The 9,253-nt window shown below is 38.7% G+C and overlaps 1 non-coding gene across 1 annotated transcript; it reads left to right on the top strand.

Moving 5' to 3' along the window:
• Positions 1-204: 204 nt before the first annotated feature.
• On the top strand, positions 205-311 carry LOC131615297 (small nucleolar RNA R71). The gene has a single exon (XR_009287720.1). It is a non-coding gene; the product is annotated as a small nucleolar RNA R71 (small nucleolar RNA).
• Positions 312-9,253: the final 8,942 nt, after the last annotated feature.

The following is a 9,253-nucleotide window of genomic DNA, read 5'->3' on the forward strand; positions in this document are numbered from 1 at the left end:
TACATTCCTCCTTTGGTTTGGGTTTTCTCTAGAGCGGCTCATTCTCCACCCCATTGGTAATGGTTTTGTGCCATGTTCTCTATGAGGTTGTATGCTTCATCATGAGGTTTGTCCATTAATGCTCCGCCAGCAGTGGCATCTATAGTCATTTTAGTGTTATATAGGAGACCACCATAGAAAGTATGGATGATCAGCCATGGTTCGAGTCCATGATGAGGGCATAGTCTAAGCATGTCCTTGTAACGTTCCTAAGCTTCGAAGAGTGATTCGTTATACTTCTGGGTAAATCCGTTGATTTGACCTCTTAGCATAGTAGTTTTGCTAGGCGGAAAGTATCTCGCTAAGAATACTCTCTTCAATTCATCCCATGTAGTTATGGAATTAGAAGGCAGGGATTGAAGCCACCCTCTAGCTCTATCCCTCAAGGAGAAAGGAAAGAGACGTAATCGAATAGCTTCGGAACTAACGTTGTTAGCTTTGACAGTGTCGGCGTATTGCACGAACACAGATAAATGGAGGTTGGGGTCGTCTGCAGGGCTTCTAGAAAATTGATTCTGTTGAACAGCTTGGACCAACGAAGGTTTCAATTCGAAATTGTTTGCCTCAATCGCAGGTGGTGCGATACTTGAGTGCGGTTCACCGCGTGAAGGAGCGGCATAGTCTCGTGAAGAGGACGAATAGCAGCCATCTCTAACTTCGGGATAATTTGATTGATTTGATCAGTAAAGGTCAATTCCTGATTAATCGGAATTGGTGCTACTTCGGGAAGATTGCGAGCTCGACGTTTGACGTTAATGAAACGTTCGATCTCGTTAATTCGTTGTATAAAATCTCCTCCTTGTGAACGAGTATTTGGCATACAATCGTTCAAAAAGAAAGAAAGAATTGCCCTAGTCTCTACGGTGTAACAGTGAGTTACGATATCGACTTAAATAGTCCCCGGCAACGGCGCCAAAAACTTGATCGCGACTTTACGTGTCTATTAATCTGATGACTGCAAGTGCACAGTCGTGTCGTGTAGTTTTAAAAGATATCGAATCCACAGGGACTATGAATCGATCTACCGTTATCTAAGGTTACTATGTAAAGCTAAGGCTACTAATAATTTGACTGTTCCTAAGGGAGAGTGATTGTGAATAGTAAGAAATATAATAATGAACAGATATCAGTATGTATTTCGTTTAACTTTAGGTGATCCGAAGGTCCATTGGCTAATGCATAATTCAATTAAAAAATCTTTACTAATTCAATTGGTTAAAAAATCCTCGTCTCAAACTTTCACTCTGTTGATTTAGATTACTATCCTAACTCTTAATGTACGCTTTCGCCATCCCATTAGATGTTAGAAAAGCTTTTTGGAAACAACGTAATTAATAAAATGCATGTTTTATGAAGTTGTTATCTATTTAAATCTCCTAATCTCAAACTTTCGCTCTGTTGACTCGGAACATGCTAATATCCCTAACGTACGCTTTCGCCATCCCGCTCGGGTGTAAAAACAATTTTTGAAAATAAATAAGTTTCTAATTAGTTTTAATACGCTTTCTCCATCCTTAAAACTAATGTCCTATGTCTACTATCCAATTAAAGATCTCAAACTTTCGCTCTATTGATTTTAACCTTTGACCGTCTTAAACCCTCAAACCTTCGCTCTATTGGTTTTAAGACTTACTAATTAAGTTAGACATACAAACCAAAAACAAGTGATATTTAATAAAACATAATTAAGCCAATTTATTTCGGATCCCACAGTTAACTTACTTTACATACCGATACCTTAGTAAATTAGCCAGACATATTAATACGGTTAAGCATGCATAAATTAATTTGGCTTATAATAAAAGGCATGTTAATGGGCATATAATATATCATGCAATAACTATATAAATAAAGGCGGTAAATATTAAACCTGAATTAAATAAATTGTAATTGAATCTTCGAGTACTGAACTTCCACCACAGGTTGGCTGGATCGTTCTTCGGAATTTAAACGGACGGAAATTAAAACAAGGAAATAAAAGCGATAAATCTAACGTAAGGCTAGATTTATAAAAGGTTCACAACAATTTCCGGTGTAGAAATCGTTGTGAGAAAAACAGACTATTTGAATGAAAGCAAGAAGAAAATATAAAGCACGGTACAATTTCGGCAGCACTTCGTTAGCAGGAAATCGGACCTTGAGAACTAAGGTGACTGCTTCTATTTATAGGGGAGCTTCTGCAGTTGCGTTGCATGAAAAGAGGGACTTTTTTCAGACTGGGCCTGGAGACGTGCGTCTCCACTTCTTTAGGAAGTTCCTTTGAATGACTTGAGACGTGCGTCTCAAGTGGAGAAAATGTAGGGGACTGGAGACGTGCGTCTCCCTTTTGCTGACGTGGCCAATGAGACGTCGGAGACGTGCGTCTCCACTTGCTTGTGTGGTTTGGGCCACGCACATTTGATTCTTAGTGGGCTGGCTTGTTTCTTTTGGGACTTATTTGCACCTCCTCTTCACTTCAGCACCCATTTATCATATTTTAGGCCTAAATAGTGGTCGTTTTAGCTCCATTTCCTCTCCTTTTCACAAATAGCCATAATAAGAGTGTAAAACCTGAAACAAAGCAAAAACTCGCGTAATATCATAATAAATCAACATAATAAACGGAAAATGCTATCAATATCTACGGAATTCAAGCTAAATATACGATATAAAATCGTGTCATCAGAGAGCTTCCTCCACCAAAACGAAAAGAAAAGGAGAAAGGGGTTCTCCTTGTCTCAACCCTCTATAAACACCAAACTCTTTCAAGGGACTACAATTCACAAGAACTGACATATCGCTCTTAAATACCAATAAATCCATCCACTTCATCCATCTCATACCGAACCCCATCGCTTTGAACATAAATTTTAAGAAAGACCAACTCACCTTATCGTACGCCTTTTCGAAGTTAACTTTGAAAAGAGAACAATTATTACCCGTCTTCCTAGCATAATCAACCACCTCGTTCGCAACTATCACCCCATCAAGCAATTGTCTACCGGGGACAAAAGCGGTTTGACAAGGAGATATGATGGAGTTTAGCACCTTTTTTAGTCTTCCCGCCAAAAGTTTGGTCGCCACTTTATAAATGCATCCCACCAAGCAAATGGGCCTATAGTCATCCAATCCCAAAGGATTATGCTTCTTTGGAATTAAAGTCAAGAAAGATGAAATGATTACCTTTGATAAAGAACTCCCTCCAAAAAAATTATTGAAGAAATCTTCTTTAATAAAGTGCCAACATCTTTTAATGAAAAGAAAGGAATACCCATCCGGCCCCGGACTTTTATCTCCTCCACACTCCCACACCGCCTCTTTAATCTCATCGTGTAGAAAATGTCTCTCCAAATCATCCGCCTCTTCCTTACTTAAAGATTTGAACGGAATGCCCTTCAAAAAAGGTCTACTAACCTCCGTTTCAACTAATTTCTCCTCGAAGTGATTGAACACCGCCTCCCTAACCTCCTCTACCGACTCCGCCATTCCTTCCGTAGAAAGGATCGGACCTAAATGATTGTTCCTTCTTCTTTGTTTCATCACCTTATGGAAGAAACCGCTATTGGAGTCTCCTTCCTTAATCCAACTCAATCTAGACTTTTGTAGTAACATGTTCTCTTTTATCCTTAAATTCCTCCAAAACTTACTACAAGATTCCTTTCTAAACTCCATAGTGCTATCGAAGTTAATAAAATCATCGGAGACGAGTTTGTCATCGGCCAAGTTCATCACGCGAGCTCCGTCCTCCATCTCCAAGTTAATTCTACCAAACACTTCCTTGTTCCAAATTCTTAACTTATCTTTTAGAAGCCTAAGTTTTTCTTTTAACACATAATCACCTCTTCCTTACACCGTCATACTTTTCCACTCGTTCTCCATAAAAGGAATAAGGGAATCAAAACTAAACCATTCGTTGTTGAATTGAAATGGTTTTGGTCCCCAATTCCGTTGATCCTTCAAAATCCAAATTGGGCAATGATCCGAAATATCCCTATCATCGACTTCCTGTCCCCGCTAAACCAAGAGAACTTTTTTCCTTTGCAAGGTATGTCCACCAAAGCACTTTTACAAATAAACTCCGAAAAAAGCTCCACTTCTCTTTTATTCACGTTTACCGCTCGCCCCTTTCTTTCTCTAGTGTTTTTAATCACATTGAAATCCCCTCCCATGATCCATTCCCCATCCTTGAATGTCTCCTTCAACTCGAGCAACTTCTTCCATAATTCTATTTTTTTGATCAACAAACAAGGCGAATAAACATTAAGCACATAATAATAGTTATTTTCCCAACGAGCTTTAATTCCCAAGTAACCCTCTCCTTTAAAGCTATTAACAACCTCCACTTTGTCGTTCCATAAGATGAGTAATCCTCCCGACCTACCTAAGGAATTAGAGTAGGAAAATCCCACCTCCGGAGAATACCAAAAAGACTTGGCCAAATTACTATCCATGTTAACAACCTTAGTTTCTTGAATTAAAAACAAATCCGCATTACCTTTTTTAATCAACGAGCTAATCCTCCTTCTTTTAAGAGCATTCACCCCCCCTAATATTCATAGATCCTATAATCATTGGACACATTCCTTATTCTCCTTCGTTACCTCCCCTTTTTTAACTCCCCCTATCTCTAATGTTTCGATCCTATCAATGAGATTATTCCTTCCCTCCGCATTCACAACACCAAGCGCAACAATAGCCGAGCATTATTTCCCCCCAATATCCACGTCCATTAATCTCCATTGTCTTCCGTTGTTTCTACATATATCGGATTCATCGTTTTGATCGCCATAACACACCGAATTATAACCACTATTAAAGCTACTGTTCACCTCCAAGGAATTACACGCAATAAGTCTTTTGAGGGGACTCAAAACAGAACCCTTCATGTCCGGAGCAGAACTCACACAAACCGGCTTAGTATTGATTTTTTTTCTTCCTTTATTTTTTCGTGGCATGCCGTTTAACAGTTTCAGTCACAATCTCTTGCGAAATTTCGCCCCAGGGATTGACTCAGCCAGTGCAAGGGAACATCCAATCTTGCTGGGCAAACCGTCTGAGCCCGAACCTCCGTGCTTGCTGGACACAGCGGCGTCCGTTCCTGAACAAACAGAGATGGGTGAAGACAGAATCGGAGCAGACAGAATCCGGTGTTGTTCTGGTGCTGATCCAGTGTCAACGGAAACCGGTGTTAGATGTTGCGGAACTGCCTTTTCCATCTCCTGTCCGGAAAAATCGCTACTGTTTCGAACCTTCAACAGGGCATTGTCAAACTCCCTAGCTTCGCTGCAACCCGAATTCCCATCCACGCGATCTACAACGACCTTCTGCGTCTTGGGAGGCCCGGCAGCCACAGAACCTGGAGCTGAAGAATTCCTCAGAATTTCCCCCCTAACCACGTTGTCAGAGAATTGTTCAATACTATTATCCGAAATATCAGTGTTTCAGTCAAAATTCCTAAGGCTAATATCATCATTCCATAAATCCTCCGAATCCGAGGAAGGATCAGCAGAAGAAGGTTTTTTGGAAATACCTGAGGAGTCAAACGAAATGCACCACTGGTCCTCCCTGATCGTTAAGTAGAATTTCTTCCCATCGATGATAACGCTGACAGCATTAGGTGTGCGAAACGACAACTGCACCTTAACTAAAATCCTGGCTACGTCGAAAGCGCAACCCTTAGTCGTTCCCTCATCTATACACATGAAAGAGGCCCACGACTCAGCCAAAGCCACGAAAAAATCTGAGTGCCAAGCATGAACAGGTATGCCGTAAACTCTCAGCCACACCTCCCTGTATTCCTCGATCAAGCTCTCCTCCCACTTCCTGACATCGCTGAACCAACTCCGCCACCAATCCTGTCCCTCCCCTATTAGATCCATAATAAAGCCTTCTTCCGATTCCTCGAGAAGACAAGTATTACCTCCCATCGGCGTTGCTTTTACGGCAAACACACCTTCCATCTCCATATAAGTTTGAATGTTGTACGTCGTTCCCGGAATAGCCACTCTCCCTATAAAAGCATTTTCAAACCTTCTCCTGTGCAAATCCGAAGTATTGAAGCAAACTTCCCTCGCCACAGCAGACCCGTCAAGTGAGTTCATGTGATCTTGCACAGATGAATCCTTCGTAGAGACTCCCTCGACAACATTGGCGAACGAACGATTGAGTGGTTTCCCAGCTCCAAAACAACTATTAACCTTCTTTACGGCAGGCTGCTGGATATCAACTCTTTTAGAGTGAAAATGTCCAACAGGGTGTCTCACGAAACCCCCTTGGTTCCTCTCAAAACGAGGGAGATTAACATGAATATTCTTATTCCCAATCACCACATTATCCAATCTCACCGCGAGTATCCGACCGTCTTCAACCTCCACAAATCTGGCAAACCCAAATCGTTTTCCAAATTTGTTCCTTCTAGGCGAAATCGCCACCTCCACGACGTTCCCAATACAACAAAAAGATCAAACAAATCTTTTTTGCGCAAGAGACGTCTGGGAATTCTGAAACATAAAACGACGTCACCGCCTTAGCAAAATTGGGTCGGTTTCAATTCCATCCACCCAACGGAAAGACATCCCATCTGAGTAAATCCCCCCAGCCCGTCGAAAACGCGAAACCTTCATCCACCCATTCTCTTGCTGAACAAACCTTCGATCCCTCATCAGACAAAGCAAGCTAAGAAAATGAAGCAAGCTAACCCAGTAAACTCCCAGCAAGTATCCGAAACAGCAATGAATCCAAAAGATGCCAATAAAACGAAGCAAGCTAACCCAGATGAAGCAAACGAAAGAAGGAGAAAACCGTGCAGAGCGCTACAATCGGCAGACCCAAAAAGCCCTAAAATGATATCTAACAGTACCTTCTCAACAAGGTCCCTGAGCCCTAAAGCCAGGAGTTTAAACCGAAAACCGAAATTGAGAGAGTACAAGATACCTTTCTAGGCGCCTTCGAGATCCTCCGAGAACACAGAATCGCACGCACGGCAGCTCGCCGGAAGGCTACCGGAAAGCCCCCTTTTGGTGTCGCATTGTACGGAGAGCGAAACACCGTTTATATATAAGTCTTTTTCTGACTTAATTATATGTTAAATAATATATACGGTGGTGTTGTGACAATTCATTAAGAAAATATCTTAATCCATCTTTTGATACTCTTATATATTTGAGAAAATTACATTTAAATAATATATTTAAATATTAAAGCTAATTTTTATTAAATAGAGTAGTAAAAAAATTAAAAAGGAAAACACTAGACATTTTTAACTATGAATATATAAATAATCTTCTTGGAAATAATTGACTTAAGTAAGTTGTTTACTTTAAAAAAAATGAGAAAAATAAATTAGAAATTATTTTGTATATTTAATTTGATTAATTTATTATTCTTTTGTTTTACTGGTATATTAATATCTATGATTTTGTTCTCTACTCTTATTTTTATTTTTATTCTCTATTATATGTTTATTTAAAAGAAATTAGATTATGTATTATTTTGTTTTATAAATTAAATAGCGTAGTAGTGATTTCAAAACCAAAAAAAATAGCGTAGTAGTAAATAAATTAAAAAGGAGAACACTTAGTCATTTTTTATATGCATATATAAATAGATTGTTAAGGAAATTGAATAAGATTTGGCTGCAAATTCCGTTATAAACTAGTGAATGTTGGGAAAATTCATATTAATCTAGTTCAGGAAATCTTTCGTAAGTACATCTACGGAACATCTTATCAACAGAATGTTCCGTAGATGTACCTACGGAACATTATGTTATATTTTAAATCAACTACATTTCACTTCAAAACTCAATATTTTTTTGTGTAACAACTGATGTTTGTACATCAGAATATAGTACATCAATGTAGAGTAATGTAAACTCAATGATATATAATACACCAAAAGAACACATCGTATAAATAATCCAAATAGTGTCATGTACATTATCAAAATAAAGTACGTCAACGTAATTTTAATAGTGTGGGAGAACTGACTTTTATTTTATTTCGCAAACAAATGTTGCGGTGAGCAAGAGTCTCCACCGACTTTTATTTTATCCAATTAGGAAAGGTATAAAAGAACAGGAAAGACATTTTGTGAAAGAGATTGAGTTCGGGGGGTAGGTTAGACAAAGGGAAGGTGTAAGCACCCTTTGTATGCATGGTTATCCATGGGCTCTTAGTTTGCTTAGCTCACTTGTTTGTTTGAAATGTTTGAAAGGTGTCGTGTGTGTTTAGAAAAACAATTTTATTTTTGAGAATGTCTGAAAAGACAATTTTAAAAAACAGGGTGTGAAAAGCATTTGAATGTTTGATTGTGAGCAAGCACTTAAGAGTTACCTACCCTAAGTTGTAAGGTCTTTCCTATTCTAAAGACTTTCCTTGAGCGACAGTATTATCCATACCATATAAGGCAGGTAGTCCTATACATTGAATGTGCGGGTCATCGAAGGGTCATCGAATCGTCATAGGGGCTATCCGTACCATAAAGAGGGTATGAAGTCCTATGAGATATGAATAGTCATAAAGGCAACCAATAAGGATACCTTAGCCATCGGAGGGACTATCACCATTTAATCGAGGGACAAGATTATTTATACCGAAGGCGACATCGAAGGGACTATGATCTTTAAATCGGAGGGACATGGTGATTTTTAAACGAAGGCAGCATAGGCCAAGGCATCCCTACGCTCGAGGGACTTGACTATTTTGATCGAAAAGGCAACATAAGAGGGGAAACCGTATAGGTGAGTGTGTGCAGCAATCACGTGTGTTATGTTCAGATATTTAATCTTGATGTTAGTGATCTAACCGTTGATTTTAATCTTATCATACAATCCTATTAGCCATACATCTAAGTAGTTTATATTTGCGGAAATTAAAATGCGGAGATTAAATCCTACGCTATTACAAAAATACCTATGCGACCTATACATCGATTTCTAATATTTTAATATACATGAAATAATTCAAACAAATAAATACACAATCATGCGACAATCATTGGGAATTTTGAGATGAGAAGAGAATCGCGGGAAGTTTGAGTTTGGAAGGAAATAGGGATTTAAGTGAAAAAAATCTAAATTATTTAATTATTAAACTAATCCTAAGTTAACCTGATTCTAAATTAATGACCTGATTAAATTACATCATAAATAGATTAAGTCCTAATTAACCTAAATTCTAATCATAATTATTAAAATTAAAACCTAGAATTTACTAAATTAATTAACAAGGAAAAA

Source organism: Vicia villosa, linkage group LG6 (assembly GCF_029867415.1).
Source record: "Vicia villosa cultivar HV-30 ecotype Madison, WI linkage group LG6, Vvil1.0, whole genome shotgun sequence".
NCBI lineage: Eukaryota > Viridiplantae > Streptophyta > Magnoliopsida > Fabales > Fabaceae > Vicia > Vicia villosa.